This window comes from Coturnix japonica, chromosome 1 (assembly GCF_054131305.1).
Source record: "Coturnix japonica strain WE chromosome 1, WE-NBRP24, whole genome shotgun sequence".
Classification (NCBI taxonomy): domain Eukaryota; kingdom Metazoa; phylum Chordata; class Aves; order Galliformes; family Phasianidae; genus Coturnix; species Coturnix japonica.
Window position 1 is genome coordinate 78119045 of NC_140663.1, and position 15077 is coordinate 78134121.

General features: G+C 41.8%; 1 protein-coding gene across 2 annotated transcripts in view; it reads left to right on the forward strand.

The window, feature by feature from the left end:
- Nucleotides 1–614: 614 nt before the first annotated feature.
- Nucleotides 615–15077, forward strand: part of ZPLD1 (zona pellucida like domain containing 1) — a 104448-nt gene continuing 89985 nt past the window's right edge. For both annotated transcript variants that reach the window (XM_032447911.2, XM_015877536.3), the window contains exon 1: nucleotides 615–1110. The gene's annotated coding sequence lies outside the window, so the exon portion shown is untranslated. The remainder of the gene's footprint in view (nucleotides 1111–15077) is intronic.

Genomic DNA, 15077 nt, shown 5'->3' on the forward strand with positions numbered 1-15077 from the left:
CAGGCTTCACTTGACTTCATTTTTGACTCTGAAGAGATAGAAATGCTTTGAAGCACTTCTAAGCACCAGGAGCTTAATTTCTTTTTAATGAGAGTCCAGATTTTCTTTCTCTGCATTATACTTGGCGGTGCTAACAAAAATAGTAAAAATCACAAGACCTTTGATACTTTCCAGAAGTGTACGAGAATCTGTGGGTAATTATTTATGTGCATTATTATCCAACTCAGCTTTCAGGTGTGGCTGGCTATTAATGCTTTCCAGTTAGTGGACATGAGCTTTAGTCACGAGTACCTTTGTTTTCTATATCTGATATGACACTCAGTGCCTGGAAGCCCTGTTTATTTCTTAAGAAAGATATAAAAACTACTTCGTCACAGATGACTGTTTCAGTATTTATCATCACAATGTTAATCCCTGTCAGCTCAATAAGTGTGCGTTTGGGAGAGCACGTGTCCATGGCTAATTGCTGCTCGCAGACTTCCCCAAGCCACACTGATAACTCCAACCATTAATTCAAAGCCGCAGTTATGGGAGAAGACAAGAGTAGTAGTTAATCATGGACTAGAAGGCTTGTGTTATTTGGGTTATAAATGTGTATTATCAAGAAACATGTTATCTACTTCCTTAGAGCTGGATTTTGCTTCTGTTGTAGTCAATGGACCTAGAATTGTTGATCCCAGAAAAACAGGATACAGCTTGAGGTGGCTGACTCACCTCCTGCTAAGATCCAAGGAGCAGCCTCTGATTTTAGAGAAAACAGCTTTATCTTGAAAGACAAGTGAGGCTAAGCATTTCTGGGGTCTCTTTCCTCTTACTGCACTCTTATGTCTATTTGCTAATAAGTCTCTAGGAAACTTTGCTGCTTCTTTAGAAGTGGGACAGTGGGTGCTAAGTGGGCCAGCTGTACTTCATCAAGAGAAGGAGGCAGCAGGGATGGGAAAATCAACTTTGAATGAGACTCATCTGGGCTCTGAAGCCCTTCCTATGTAAAGACCTGGAAAGGAGGTGCCTTATTTTCACTCTTTTGTCTCAAGGAGCAGAAGAGAGCCAGGAAGGCCTGATGTCTCCTTGGGTGTAAAGGCAGGAAGTGACATAAAACAACACCGAAAGGTATCAGGAGGTTTTTCCTAGTTTCTTTAAGCATTCTCCGGGAAACAAATGCGCCTTCTTTTGTGCTGTTCCTTTGTTTATTGATGCACGTGATAATTCAATGAGGTTATGTTTAATTTTTCCTGTGTCTTTGTAGATTGTTTGTGCTAACTTAACTACAATTTCTTTAATGTCCTTGTTTTCTCTAAGACATCCATGAAGTAGTAAGCAAATTTATATCAATGTAGCTTCTAGAAGAAATATTTGCTAATTAATTTGAGGTACATCTACTGTTTGCCTATTCCTGCTAAGCTGGCAGTAGCTATGAACAGAGATAACTGCTATTGCTAGGCAATTACGATTTTATTTCCTGACAAGAAGTCCTGTTTTGAGATGTGTTTGGAGTCTGGGATTTTTTTTTTTCCTTTGTGGAAAAGAGGATGCTTTTAAAAACAATTTAATGTGCGATGTGATCCTAAGGAATGGATAAGCTCAGAGATGTGGTGGATGCCTTGTTCCTGGAGACCTCCAAGGTCAGGCTAGATGGGACTCTGAGCAACATGATCTAGGTGTAGGTGTCCCTGTTTATTGCAGGGAGTTGGACCGGATGACCTTTAAAAACCCCTTGCTACTCAAATAATTCTGTTCCATGAAGGCAGTGCATCTCTATAGTTGTGGTTCCAGGCAGCATGTTGCGGTGTTCATCCTGCATGAATGGGGCTGATTCCCCCAAATCCCTTTGACTTGCAAGTTTGCTAGACCCACCAACCTCCAAGTGTGTCTCTCAGGTCTTGGAACTGACTACCTGTAGGAGATAAATTTGTTTACTGAAAGTCACTTAGCTTACAGCTATGAGGAAATTCTGTGCCTCTTTTGTGAACAGAAGGTGATTGATTTGGTTTCCATCTACCCTTTCACCCAGTAAATGCAGCCTCAGTATGTAGGATTTGTGACAGTTTAAGAAAGCAACTTTTGGTGCTTGATCTTACAGAGGTTTGTGCTCCTTCCCCTCTCCCAGGTACTCTCTTTCCCTTCCCAGTGTAAGCTCTCCTGCTGCTGTTTTCTTGCCTGAGGCTTTGTACATTATCCTATGAATATGATCTCAGTCTAAAATCCAAACCAAGGCATAAACACAACAGAAAGTAGCAGAACTGTTTATTTTGCTTGCGTTGTCTGTTTCTGAAGAAATTACCACTGTGTTTAGCACTTTGTTTAAATTGCTGAGGTGTTCCCATGTCTTTGAAGGGTTACTCTGCACTTGCTTGTGGCATGCTTCTCCTAATCACCTCTGTTTATTGCTGACACATACTTGGCTTGTTTCACCTGTCTGTGATCTGGAGATGGGGGCAGGAGAAGGAAACATGCAGATTTCCCAACCTGGGACCAGAGGTAGCAGTGCAGAGAGCCCTGGCTGTGTGCGGCAGTGACGCACATAGGTGGGCTAATGGGTTGAGGGGAGGAGGAAGGCTATCAACAACTGCATTCCTGTTAAAGCCCTTTTTGGCAGTAACAAGGCACTGAAAACAAGTTCTGGATATGCATGTGCACTGCTGTCTGGCAGTACATGATGCTTTTGTTTGAGGTGCACTGGTGCCCCATGCCAGTGTTGGAAATGGTGTTCATCCTATGGTGGGCTCCTGATGCCAGCATGAGTGAGCTGGCTTTGTTCTTCTGGAGGCTTCTCAATTTCTGTCCTCCCTCTGTTTCCACTTTCATGGAGACCAGGATGGAAGTTGTTTGCATCGTTCCCGACTGACCGATACTCATGAAACAGCTGTCCTGGTGCAGGCAGGAGCCCTTGAGGAGCTGAGGCAAGCCTGAGGCATTGAAATGAGAACGTGTGTTGTTGCAACACCTCTTACACTGCTGTGGTTTCTGTTCTCGCACTCCTCCCATCCTCTCTGACTAATGCTGTAGGAACGTGACAAGCCAAACTCTGTGGGTTATTGTTTAAATTTCTTCCCTTGACTCTTTGAAAATAAGAAGCTAAAAAGAGGCACACAACATTCTGGCCTCCAAAGTAAGGTAGTGCTGTGCTGCTGGAGGATTCTGAAAAGTGAGCCATGGTCTGGGTTTGTTAGAGGAAACTCCTTACCAGAGAGTGAGTGCTCAGCTCCTTTGGCCTTGTGTCCCCTGACAATATATTCAGAAGAACAGCAATAAAAAAACCTGTTTGTTCCCAAAAGTTTCACCTGTGAATTTAAGGTGTCTTGTTCAAGAGGACAGGAAAATAAAAACAAACAACTGTGTTGTTCATGGCGCTGAAAATAAAAATATAAATAACACAGTGGTGGCAGCTCTCTTGAGGGACATGGTAGGGAGAAAAGAATTGACAGTCACATGCTGTGCTCAACTTTGTGGTAACAGCTTTCAAAATTACACTAGTGTTAGCCTTGTTTGTTACTAAGCTCCCAGAGTGACAACAAAAAATGCTACTGTGGGTTTTCATCCTGCTGATCAGAGATGAAGTCAAGTGAAGGCTGGGATTTCAAGCTCCAAAATGCTTTTTTATGCTTCAGTAATCCCTTCTACTTTAAATATTTGTCTTCTGTAGCTTTGCTGTAATCTTTTTTTGCCTCATTCAACATAATCATTGAAGTAATGATGCTAAATTAGTTGTGGTTCCGTAACTTGCAGCAGATTTTGTTCCCAAATGCGGTGCTGTGTCAGCACTGCAGAAAAGCTGTTTGCACACTGCAGGGTTGGAATTTCTTCACTGTCTTTTTCCTCAGGTTTGTTGTTGTTTTTAATGAATGGCACAAGTTGGGATGCTTTCTAAAACTAATAAAAGTAATTGTGATTGTAAGGTTTCCAGCTCAAGAGGGTAAAGGCTAAAAACCTGCCAGTGAATGGAGCTGTTAATTAACAACTATTTATTGAGCTATTCCCAGTCTTTGACTTAATCTATCATAACTTTTAGTAAATCATCCTTGCTGATTACATACATGCCCACTGTGTTACCATGTGGTATTTACAGGCAAAAAGAACTCAGCAACTACAAATTAGTAGGGCATGCTCACAATCTGGATCAGATCAGAAAACATTTTCAGCCAAAAAGAATGCATGTCATTTTTTAAAAAACAGAGGGTCTTGAGTGTAGTGTTGGGGTTGGGTGGCTGAAGGGCATCTCTCTCATTGGGTCAGGAATCAACTGCATCCCTGTGAATGCTTCTTGCCTCTCCCTTTGAAGCAGTATAGTCTGTAACTGAGCTGCAGGTTGAGGTGAGGGCTGCAGAGATGTTGCTGTGCTGGATCGACTAGGAAACACTGTGCTGGGCAGGTTGGGAACCCTTCCATGAAACCCCAGGAGTGTCACGGATGTGGCCACTTGTCTGTTTTTATTTTGAAACAGTGCTGTACAGTTAGAATGAGATGACCTGAGAGTGATTTGGAGAGAGTCTGCTTCCCTACTAGCTTTCAGACCTTAATATATATATTATCCACCCTTCATAAGGCATTACAGGTGCTTGTGTTCCCCAGGAGAGGGAACAAGAAGGGAGGACAATAACAGAAGGTGAGCATGGAGTCAGGAAGGTGAAGACAAAATTGTTGGAACAAGTCCTGTTCACCCTCTGGTAGCTTAAACTTTTGTTTTGTGCAAGAGTGAGCCCACAGTGAATGGGTTTGGACTTAGCCTTATTTTAATAATAAATACAGTTTCAGTATGAGAGGCCGAAATATCGTTAGAAATTGCTGCTAATTAGATAGTGGCTGTTTTATGAGACTTCTGATCTCAGGTAGGATCCGTAGGGAGGCAGATCTCCTAATGTCCCTGATCACCCCTATTCCTCCCATCCTCGTGGTGGTTTGTCTTCACTAATAACCTCATCACCTGCCTGTGAGGCATCATCTTCACCTTAAGGATTAGGAGCTAAAATGCAGCAGATTAGATGACTTGCCCAAAGTCATGGAGGAAATTGGTACCTGAGCCAAAAACCTCAGAACAAGTATTTCTGAGTTGTGACTGATATCATGGTACTAGCTTTGGTTTGGTTAAAGTTGGGTTCCTTGAGCAGAAGGAAAGAGTTAAATGGAGGGTTAGGGGGAGTGGGAATTTGTATTGATATTTGAGAAATAGTACTGATTCTGACTGACTGTGATTCAAGTGTTTCTTCCACTCTCTGAACCTTTGTATCTCCCCAGCTATCAACAAAGGGAAAGAGCCTTTTTCATTGTGTTTGCTTTGCCACGTTCCCCATGTACAGACCTTCAGGTTCACAAAGCCTTTATATTTGCTGCTTTCTGGGGTTTTTCTGTCTTTTTCTTCCTTTCAGAGGTGCTTTTCCTTTCAGTGTTGCTGAGGTGCAGGTTATGGAAGGAGTGGAAGCCAGCTAGGACATGAGTAGCAAGGAGTTAAGTAATGCTCTGCCAGAACAACTTCCCGTAACTGCTGCCTGCTCTGCCCTGCCAGGAACAGCCTGTTGGATGGCAAAGTTCTGAGAGATACAACAGCCCAGGCTGGCCATCTATTGACCTGCATGGGGTTGCAGGAGAAAGCTTGTGTGTGTGCATGTGTTTTTCAAGGGAACGTATTAATTATGTATAATAATATCTAATTATCTAAGTAATGGGTGGCTGGGAGCTATGGGTGCCTGATGAAGTGTGTGTGAGAGGCTGAGGGTGCTGCTGTGTGTGGGGTACACTCAGGAGGGGACCTCACAGAGTGAGCTCTGCAGGGGCCTGTGGGGCTGCTTGCCCCAGAGCATGGTGCTGGTGACCCAGTCAGCCTGCCTTGCCCCTTGAATATGCCTTGGTAAAGGGCATGATTTTCCCCCCCATGCTTCTTTTCCACCTCCACTTTATTTATTCTGAATCCAGCAGAGGTGGATGACAAGGGGTACCTGTGGTAGAGCTTAGGATTTCTTTTAATGCGCATGTGAATCATCTACTGGTTGAAGCTTCAGAGCAGTCTGAGCAGGCTGAGCATACTTTCTGATGTCCCCAGGATTAGAATCTTCCTCTGATATTCAGTAATAGATTAAAAAGAAAAGTGAATGTAACTCTAAATATGTGTGTTCTTAAAAACAAGTTCAACTCCTTTTCCTTCCCCTCTTGCCTTGTAGCATTGTTTAAAACTTCCCAGACAAATGGTCTCCCAAATGAGGTGCATTTCTACGTTCATCAACAGCAGCATTTTTACATCCCTATGTACTCTGATTAGTCACCTCAATACCCATAGGCAACGTGGTCTAACAGCCATAAAGGATGGACTCTCCTAAGTTATTTAGGCAGGGTGTTTTTCCATTTCAGGTGAAAAAAGAATGTTTTATTAAGCCCTGCTCCCAGCCTGTTTCTTTAGCTGGTCAAGGAAGCCAAACCTAAGACCTTATTTCTCCACTGTGTATTCTCCTTCAGTTTGTGAATTTGCCTGTGTCTCCTTGTCACAATGTTAGGGAAGTCTGGTGCTCTGAAGGTGACTGATGAAAGCTTCTTGGACATACTGATATTTAGATATATTTTGAAGTCTGCCACCAAAAAAGAATGTGACTCAAGAATGTTTTATTTGCCCAGGGATGCCTTTCTTTATCTCATGTTTCTGCTCTGTTTTAGTTTATCTTCAAAAGGAGCTGAAAATCTGTTGTTAGCAGAAATTAGATGATAAAACATCAGCATAGGCCAGATGAAAGAGGATGCAAGAGGCAAGTGGGTCATCCATAACCAGAGCAGAGAGGAGGTCTGCCTGATTTGTGCCACTGTCTACCGCGGCCAGACAATAAAGTCATAATTTTTACCAGCTCTCCAGATGGGGAAAAAGCATTTGAACTCCTTTCTAAAGAAAAGATAGAAGCCATCTTTTCTCTACTTGTAATACGGAATTCAGGTGCTCTCCTTTCATTTTTTGTTAAACATGCTATGATGTACTCATGTTGTTTAACTCTCCTCTGACCTAAGATGATGTATAGATATTGTCCTCTGATGTTGTTTTTCCTTGAATTATTATGGAAATTGAAGCACAAATGTGGGTTGTTTTCTTTTTCCTCAGAAGTGTACTTTTTAAATTCACACACACTGTTTAAATAATGCCTTAACATTTAAAACATACCTTATCATTTAAAAGGCATTTGTATACAGAAGTGTAACTATGGAAGAAGTTTGCAGCAAAGTAAAAACTTGTTCACGGACTGATCTGTTGTGATCTGTAGCATTTTAATCTACGGCAGCTCTGCAGTGATTGCTCTCTTTTTTTTTTTTTCTTCTTTTTTTTTCTCCCATGAGTGGGATTCTTTACAAGGCCTTGCCATGCTGTGTTTGTGCATGTGCTTTGCATGCTGTAACTTGGCTTTAGGAAACTGGTGTTCTCAGTTCTTGGGGTGTACAATATGGCCACTTTCACAGAACTAATGTGAAGTGTGAATGATTGCTTATGAGGTACTTCTGCCCCATGCTTTTCTAGGGAGGGGGATCTTTCCACAAAACTGAGAGTATGGTTAGGAGGAAGAAGGGACAGATGTGGAAGGGCTTGGCTTAGGCAGGTTCTTGGAGTTCCCTCTTCTGCTTGTACAGACATAAACTACCATGCTTCTAAAGATGACAGGGATTCAATATGGGCCCTTGGTGTCTTAGCTAGTCTTGCATTTAGCATGTGAATGAAAGAGCCTTGTGGAGATCATCTCTGACGTGATACTAAGATTTTAAACATCTTTTTCCCCAGTTGGGGTTGCATGCATAGGCATCTTGTCTGTTTCGCCTTGGTTTCAAGGAGTAGAAAAGCTTACCAGAGTTCATCCTTACGCAGATACTAAACATGGTCGCTGTGTAGCATTTGGACCATCACAAGCCTTCATTTTTGCTGACTGCTATCAAACAGCTTGCACCAATAAATAAAACAAACAAACAAACAAACCAGGAATGTGTTGCTCTTCTTGAACAGCTTTTTAAAATTTGATCCATTAAAAAAAAGAATTAATGTCTTTGGTAATGAAGACATATTCCTCAGAGCAGCTCATTGGAAGGAGAGGGGTAAAGTATTTGACACACACAATAAATGACTTATACTTCTGTTTCAAAAACCATACAGATCTGCAGTTCTAAAGCTGCAGAAAGAGCTCCACTCACTGGTGGGATATGTTCTGGGCTCACCAGCATGGTGACTGGTCCTGAGCTAAAGAGATCTCAAACAGAGCAACAGTTCCAAATGATAATGTAACTGCTCCACTGGGAAATCCAGTGTTTAGTGTAGGGCCACTTTTTTCCTTGCAAAGCCAACTCAAAATCATTTAATGTTTCTTAGCTTTGTGCATGGAAGTTACCATATGCTCTGAGTTAGAGGAAGTTTACTTTTATGCGAGTGGAATAGATCTACAGTCTGTTCAGAACTTTGTCTGGTTCCTTAAGCATGGGTGGTTGTTGTGCAAGATTGTATGGGAAGTATGTGGCTTGGTTCCCACTATGATATAAAGAGGAGAAAAAAAATCCGTTTTTGACCAATATATTTTTCCCTTTTCCTGACACAGACAGCATTTCTGCTTCCTGTTATGCTCTCTGCCTAAAGCAGGCCTCTCTACAAATGCCCTGGCAGTGGGCCATGCAGCTGCCTGCTTGCAGCTGCTTGGTGTGGGGAACTTTCTTGTGGTGCTGGAACTGCTGGTATTGTGATTTTGTTGTTCCAATTGGCATCAATTAACACTTTAAAAGTGAATGTAGTGATGGCTTGCAGGCTCTTGTGACAGCAAAATGTAGGTTTATCATGGCTGCATCGTTCAGAGCTAGATCACAGTTCACAAATTGCTGTGTGTCCTACAACCAATGCAGGACCAGGCCTGCAGAGTTAGAGGCATGATGGGGCCAGGCATGCAGAGATGTCTTGTCTGACTTTGCATGAGTCAGTGCTGGCAGCGGAAGCACTGCTATGGCATCAGTGTGGCAATGCCATGGTGTAGGTCTGCACATGTGAAGTTGGATGGCTTTCAATCCCAGTGAGGCATAAGCCGTATGTATCCTTGAGGCTGTCTTGGCTTCATGGTCTCTGTGGTACTTGTAAGTAGTGACAAGACCGTTTCTGGAAACAAAAAATGCTTTCTGCCCATGTAAAATCCAGCTTGATGTGTTACCACTGGTATATTGCCTGGGCTTACTCAACTGACACTGACTATGGAAAATGGCCTTAGTTGTCTCCATCACTCTGGCTTGACAGCTGCCTGGCTAGTGGGGATGGGGAGAAGGGGGTGTATGAGCACATGGTGAAGATATAAAGTCGGCTCTGAAAGTAATGCTTCCTATTTCATCATGTTGGCCCACAGTATTAAAGGTGGTTGTTGGTGGCGTGGCAATAGAGGTTGAACCTTCCCAATATTCTCTTATGTCTCATTGCCACGTGACAGATGGCAGCAGGGGGCTGCCTGAAAAAATGGTGTCTGACGTGGGAGTGCATATGAAGCAAAAGTGTAATTGAATTCCACCATGTAGAATAAATGGCACTCACTGACACTCATCAATGCTTGCTGAATGTTGCAAACAGTGCATGTGGGCACACTGAGGCAGTGGGTGGTGCATCTCAGCAGTGGCAGCAGGAGATCACCTCTGCACCTTTACAAGCGCAGCATGCAGGCTCTTGTTCGTCTCTGAAAATCCATAGCTAATGGTATTACACATGTTGAGAAACAGTGTTTTGTAGATGAGAATTTGCTTTATTAAATAGTGCTATTGTGATCTTTGTATCAGTTGTAGTCTCCCTGGAAATAAATAGGAGGGTTGTTAGAATTAGGATAGCATCGTTAGGTTGTGGTTGGACTTGATGATCTTTAAGGTCTTTTCCAACCTGAACAATTCTGTGATTCTATGATTCTATGTCATGAATTTACATTTGTTGGGTTTACTACCAGTCCTAAGGACTGATTCCTGGCACATTCATCAGCGCTGTCTTTAATTGTCTTGAATGTTGTCAGTGTATTCATCTCTGAACAGATGTTAGTGTGCGCCATAGAAAAAAATTCTTTGATGCTAATTGAAGGTGCTGAGGGGCCTAAGAATACAAATCAATCTGTGCTCACTCAACCATGGTTATAATATTATTTGACTGCAGTCCTGGAGTGAAAAAACCTCACTTCTCTGTGGCACGTGATCTTGTCAGGACAGGTAGCTCTAGTCTGAGCAGGAGGCATGCTGTATGTATGGCTGTGTTACCTGGCTCATGGTGGGAGTGCAACCTGTGCTGCTGAGTTGTGACCTGGATGCATCTGGAAGAGACCAGTCTCTTAAGCCTTGAGACTTGTGTAATTTATATCTGCTTAAAAATTTCCCTGTCCATGTGCATATTGGCTCAGCTGAAGGTCAGGACTGGCAACTCTTCTTTCCATGCAAGTATCTCATTTAATGCCAGGGTGAGCACTTCTAAAGAGTCGTACTAGCTTGTTGGGCCCTGTACTTTCTCAGGAGTGCCCATAAGCAGGTACCCTGATGGGAGAGAAGAGTGAGGCAAGTATGTGTGATGCTGTTCCTAGTATCCTTGTAAAGAGTAGTCTGTAATAACCTGATGTACTGAAAGTCACCTAGGAATTTCTGTTGTGTATACATTAAGGGTTGTTATGATCTTATGCTCATGTGGCTTTACTGCCCTCTCTAGATGCACAGGAAACTCCCCATGAGTCAAGGTTTTAAAACAGCAAAAAGCTTCTGTGAGCAATATTGTGTTTCCAAATTCCCTTCTCTAAAGCTTTTGTAAGCCTCAACCCCTGAAGTTGGGCTGGATGTGAGGGACGGGGCCCAGCTCCTGGCTCTCACACAGAGTGGTTGCCAGCTTCATGGCAGCTCAGTCTAGCCTGTAGCTGCTTTGCAGATGGTGGTGGTGCTGCTGCTTGGCAGTATGGATCTGAGACCTCACTGTGCTAAGTGATGTGCAAACAAATTGTTGTCCCAGTTCCTGGTAGCCTGCGAGCTAAATGAATATTGATCTGAACTCACACAGGAATCCAGGCAGGCATATCCATGTAGCTCTGGTCTTATTGGTACAGGTTTGTCAAGTCCCTTGTGAAAGAAAAGTAGTTTCTGCAGACTCTGCAGATCAGCTTTGGCAGATGATATTTTTATCATTTATCTTTGACAGGAAACTGAAATGGTCAGATGATATGGTGAGGGACACTACTCTCTTCCAGTGCTATTGTTGTCACAAATTACAAGCAATAGCCATCTGCCACATAGCTGTATGAAAACATGTGCATTTCACAAATGCTTGTTTATAATAGATGATACGTACTTACCACAGCCTTAAAACGTGCAGCTATCTGGACCAGAATAATTGTTAGAAAAACAAATCAGTTCAATTTCAGTGCTGTTGAGAGCCATAGTGTAGCCAAGATATAAATGCTTGAAATAATTTATTAAGTGGCATAGATGAGAAGTCTGTTGCAAATTTTTTTAACCTCCTTTTGAAGTAAGAGTGAATCCCTTAGTGCTTAAGATCTGCATTTCTTCAGCTTGAGGACTTTTATCTGGTATCCAGGGGAAAACAAGGATTCTACATCTATTTCCTTTCTGAAGGAATAGATTGGTGAATTAATAGAAAAGCGGAATTTGAGAGATATCTGCTTCAACTGTTGGGGTTAGTTAATGTGGTGAACAAAAGTTACCTGAAATTTCCTGTGCTACGTACATGCATTTCTGAGTGTTTTAGCAAAAGTAAAGTTTCATATGAAGCGTAATTGAACTTGAATTCCTACAAAGAACAGGATTGTTGTCACTGTTAATCAAATTTTTTTTTCTTTTTTTTTTTTTTTTTTTTTTTTCCTTAAAGAGCATACGACTTTTCCAAGACATTCAAATTAAGATATGCTTTCTGCTCTTTGTTACACAGATAACAAGCATGTTGGCACTTGTATTATATGCTCTCAGTCCTGATGCAAAACCTCTTTCTTTAGTATGTGCAACTTCTCAACATCCTTTACGGTCTTTATTGTCTTAGACAATAGACTTCAAATGATTGTAGTACTCCTGACAGACACCTGAATTATAAACCTTCTTTAGCCTTTTTATCTGGAGCAGGATCATCCAGCCTTGCTGAGAAAGTCCATCCTCCCTCTGGTTAAAAGACAAAGTTGCTTCAGAATGTAAGGGAATACTGTTGTGAATCTACTACAAACATCCATCACGGCCAGCATAATAAAATAGGAGGAGTTACTTTCGGATCACCCGTTGTATATTGCTACTATCCCCTGCATGGAGGTTCCATCTAACTTTGCTGAAGAACGTTCAGAGAGGAATATAGATTCTTGTGTAATGTAGTGTGTACTTTGTCAGATGTGGGTGTGGTATATTTGTCCTCCATAGAGTAGTATCTTGAAGTACCACTATTCTTTGATTACTGACTTACCAGTGCTTCTTTCTTGTAAGAGCTAGTGTGGTGTGGTACTTCTGATCTGTTTCAGTACGTCACGGCAAAGAATGAAGGCAGATGAAGCAGGACCCGCTGGAGGGGTGAGGGCAGAGAGGCAAACACAGCTGTATGGAGCTGAGTGACAGCTCAGACCCTGAAGGGAGGCTTTACTTTAATAACACGGTGTAGCTCATCTGTCAGTCTGCGAGTGTCTTGAATACACTCATACAAAAATGTGATGGAACCCTTTCACCTGGAAATCATGTACATACAAGTGTGGGCATAGAGCACAAAATGCCTTTGTAAGAACTTTCTTAAGTGTTACCCAGTACTTAAAGACGGGAGCAATCATTTTGTATCTGAAGCATCTTTTTGACATTTAAGAAAAAAAGATGGGGTGCTGTGTTCACAAATCTTCTCAATCTCCCCCCTGACCGGAGGAATTGAGTTGATACTGGAAGATTTATCTCTCCTTGAAGCTGTCGAGACTGTGGTGATTCAGCCAGTGGGCAGTTTGTTACACAGAGATAGCTGTTTCCTGAAAAACCACGTGCTGTTACGTCTGCTGGAGTCAAAGGTCTGCAGATCATGCTTTCCACTTGGCTTTTCTAAATGTTTTGAGCATGGCTGGAGGTTTTCCTGATGCTCTTCTGTCAATGCTTTCTTTTTTTTTTTTAATCATTTCCCAAGACTGAAGAATAGTGTGCACATACCACGGATGATAGAACACCTCATGGATGTTGGTGTCTCTGATGTTTTTCATGGAGATTTCTTGTTTCAAAACTACTGGGTTTGGGGAAATATTCTGGGAAAGACTGTTTATCTTCTTACCCCTCCTTGTGATCCTGATCAAAATTTGCAATAGCCTGTAGTAATAAACTGAATGTGAATTCAGAACTACCCTAAAATCAAATATAAGTGGTGAAGTGACAATGCTGTTGGAATTCCTTGTGTGTAAAGAGAATCAGTCTGTGCTTTCTGCTTTTATGTAAAGAAGAAAGCAGGAACTAACTTTAGTATGGGTAAGAACTGCAAGACTTAGTAAGATGATGATCTGTTAAGCATAGACTCAGTGAGATTCTGTAGCACTTGAAAAGGTAAAAGGAGGACTTCATGCTCTTTGTGGGGTGAACTATGTGAGCTACAAAAAGGCTGGATGAGAAGGATGAAGCAGAATTAGAATGAGAGGGTGGATGTGTGGGTATTATAGAAATCTGACAAGAATAGGAGAAAAGCAATCTGCTAATACTTCAGTTTAGACTAAAGAGCCTTCTCTTGATTCCCAGACAATGCTGGCATCATGTGGCCACTTTATTTAGCTTGCCTTGTATTAAAGTATTGGAAAAATACTTGCTTCCCCTCTGCATCTTACTGCATGGAAGCCCTCAAAACTCACAAATTCCAGAACAAACAAACAAAAAAACCCTGCTGTTTCATTTGTCTGGGTGCTCTGGGATATTTCCATTTTATAGTAGACATGAGGCGTCTTAATAAAGTTTTATTCTTTTCACTTTCTGACTAGACTTCACTTCGCCACAGTTTTCAGCCGTGCTTCGGGTTTGAGTCTAAATGAGAGGAGGAAATTGCCTCTTTCATAGCAAGCAGGCTGTGCTTGTAAGGAGAGGGAAGCAGCACTAGGGGACAGTGGGTTTGCAGAGACTCAAGAGAAAGGAAAGCAGCAGTTTGTAAAGAGGATGAGTGGGGACTGCAAGGCAGGAAGCCAAGCTCATTTTGTAAAGAGCTGGAGAATGTGAGATCCTATAGTTGCTAAGAGATAACCACACAAGGTACAGATGTGGGAACAAGAAAAAATGGAAGCTGTAACGTTGCTTTTCATGGGGTACTTGAGAAAGAACAACTCTCAGACTTGTGGCTTCTGGGCAGCAGAGAAGGAAGCTGCACGTTTAATTCTGAATTCAGCTGTTTAGTTTAATAGGTTAGGCTATAGAAAAGAAAATCAATTTAAATGCATTCTACTGGTATTCTGGAAGAATGGAAACATGGGTAGAGATACAATCTAGTATTAGTTGAAGTGGGATCCTGTTACACAGACTAGATTGACTTAAAGAATTTTGCAGAAATTCCCCTGAAGCTCGAGTAAATAAAGCCTAGGTAGTAGAGCTTTAATCAATGGCACTAATAGCTTATTAACCTCCATATGAAATAGCCTGCCAAGAATAAAAAGCAGAATCCATTTAGGAGAGCTCCTCTTTGAAGATCTGTATGTTCAGGTAAAATAGCAAACTTGGCAAGAAACATAAAAAGCCAAAAAACCATACTTTTTTCATCTGTTTCAGACTGAGAAACAGATGATACAGCATTCTGAAGTATGACAAAATATGTACAGCTACACACTTGGGTAAACTTACATTCATGCTTACAAGCATTTGTATGTATAGAAATGTATGTAGTCATGCTTCTCTGCAGAGACAAATGCTTGGACATCTACACTGCACTGAACTTAGTAATTTAGCTGTTTCTGTATCAAGCTGAAAATCCTTGACATGTTACTAGATTCTTTCTAAGTAATAATGAAGATTCAAGAGCAGTTTCCTGGGAAAGCTCCCTGCCTTTACAGCAGACTCAGCGAAATCAGACTGACTGAAGTTAGTACTGCAGATGATGAATGCAAATGCTCTGCTTTTCTATGGTACATTTTTCCCTTCGGCTTCTATCCATA